Raw genomic sequence first — 2,617 nt, 5'->3', positions numbered from 1 at the left:
TGCAAGGGCGCTGGAGTAAGGGTGCCCTGGAAACTAACCTGCCTGAATCCCAGCAGCATGACAGCCTTCAAATAAAGTTTAGTGAACTTGGAGAAAGCTGCTGAGGTCCTAGTGCCTCTGTTTCCCCAGTGATTAACAGACCTGAGCATGTTGTCCAAAAATGTTTTCAAACTGAGCCTAGTTAGGCAAGCTGTCAGGTGCAGTCCTTCCAGAGTCATCCACATGTCTGAAGAGCAAGTCACCATTATTGGAGAGGGACTGATGCCTACCATCCAGGGAAAAGGGCTGGTGACCAAGATGCTGCCCTGCTGAAGCTGAACTGGGCCCACCATTCCAATTCTTCACTTCTTTCAGGCTCAACAGATGTAGGAAAGCACCTTTTAAGATGTAGCTTTCTCAGAGCAGTGTGTTGGCAAAGAAGCCATCTAGATCCCATTAAGAGTGAGATTAAGGAAGAGTGAGCATCTCAAACCATTGTGATATATGGGATTGGTGGGGGTGGGGGGAGAGGCTGAAGCTGAGGACATCCCTGTCTCCTCCTCACCTGCCTCTGCAGGGTCTGCTCTGTCGCTACCTCAGATCTTACTATCTGCCGAGTTCTTATTCACTGTGAGCTCAGAAGTCAGGACAGAATTAGTTCCAAGTTAAGATTTAGAGGCAGACAAGTCCTGAAAAAAGCCAAAGGTAAAAATTTGGAACTAGGTGAAGATTGTGGTGTGAAATGAAACTTCACAGGTTGGCCCACAGCCTAGTATCTCTCTATCTTAGTTTGTTCAAGTTGCTGTAACAAAGCTCTATAAATTAGGTGGCCTATAAAAATAGAAATTTAGATTCCACAGTTCTAGAAGCTAGTAAGTTCAAGATTAAAGTGCTGGCAGAACTGGTGTCTGGCAAGGGCTGATTTTCTGCTTCCTAGACAGTGCCTTCTTGCCCTGTCCTCACAGGGTCAGAGGGGCACACAAGCTCCCATGGGTCTCTTATAAGGGCACCAAGGTCTTTCACTGAGACTCCGCCCTCAAGATTTAAGCACCTCCCAATTGCCCCACCTCTTAATACCATGTCAGTTTGAGGGGATTGTGGTTCAACATATGAACTTTAGTGGAACACAAACGTTCAGACCATTACACCTTATTCCTGAAAGAGATCCCCTTTTTCCTCCAGAGGTACTTCTCTCTCCAGCAAACGCAGAGACAGAAAACAGTAGCGTAAGGCAGTCAGGCTCTGGAAAATGTACAATAGCTGCTCTTACCCTCTGTCAGAGGACAAGTCCACAACTGGTTAATTAGAACACTTGTATGTCTAATTCAAATTGAGGATGGCTACTAATTATTGATTTCATTAGCATTAATTACTATTTCAAGTGTGTAACCACAGATTATTACCATAGATTAAGGTGCCTTTAAGCTCAAATCACAAAGGTATATTTCTGCCTCCACAGGAGAGCAGAGACTGACTGTCATTATGCACCCATCCTATTTAGGGTTCAAATGTTCCCACTGAAAATTATAACTACCCCCCTGCAGTGAAATGATTTTAAACTTCCAATAGCTTTCCCAAGGGCAGAATATTGATATTTACCTCTCTTAGAAAGACATGCTTCACCATGGGAGTGCTTACAAATGTTCCCTAAATTAGCTATCCTCATAATAAAGCTGACATAGTCAGAATTGATCATCCTGAACAGCTCCTATAAGTAGCAATGACAATTTTGATCTTCCTAAACAGTTTTTCCCTGGAATGACAGCATTGCCTTCCTTCTCAAATTCCATAACACCAGTGAATAGTCTACCAGCAATCAAAGGCCTTGAAGGAAAGAGACAGAGAATATTTTAACTCTCAATCTGAGTGGTCGTTATGAGGAAATGTGTATATACAGAAATTCATTTTGTGGAACAGTTAAGATGTGCATGGCTTCCTATATCTCTGTTATGCTTTATGAAAATGAAGGCAGAGAATGCAAGTGGACCAGGAATGCAGCACAGAAAACCATGGCCTTCCTTTAAGAATTTGAATTAAATGTGCCTCCCTGGTTCACAAACTTTTATAGATTCTCAGATGCAGATTCCTTATGTATTAGTGGAACATGTGAACGCGATGTAGTGATGAGATGATGCTTTGCCACTCTGAACCCCTCATCTAGCAATTTCCTCTCAGTCTCTCAGATTCTGTGTCCTTAGGTGACCGCGCATAAGCTTATTATATCATATATCATATTTTGCCCTTACTAAACTTGTTGTCTCTCTTTTCAACTAGATTTCAAAGAATGGATGTTGGCTTTGACCTTTTTCAAAATCTCTTATATAAAGGTATAATTTCCATGCTATGGAAAGCCTCCATTTTAAGAGTCCTACATCATGAGTGGGATAATTAGTGCAGAAATGTAACCATCACGCCATAACAATATAGAATATTTCCATCATTTCACAAAGTTCTCTTTTGTCCTTTGCAGTCATTCTTACATTAATCTCCTTTTTTCTTTTTTTTTTTTTTTTTTGAGAGGTTTTTGCTATAGGGCATGTGTGCTCGCCAGACAGACAGAGAGAGACAGAAACAGAAAGCGAGAAATCACCTCCCAGGGAGATGGCCACACCACAATCCCTTCTCCTCCATTCTCCTC

Source organism: Tupaia chinensis, unplaced genomic scaffold (assembly GCF_000334495.1).
Source record: "Tupaia chinensis unplaced genomic scaffold, TupChi_1.0 Scaffold144848_1, whole genome shotgun sequence".
NCBI lineage: Eukaryota > Metazoa > Chordata > Mammalia > Scandentia > Tupaiidae > Tupaia > Tupaia belangeri.
This window is presented reverse-complemented; position numbering follows the sequence as displayed.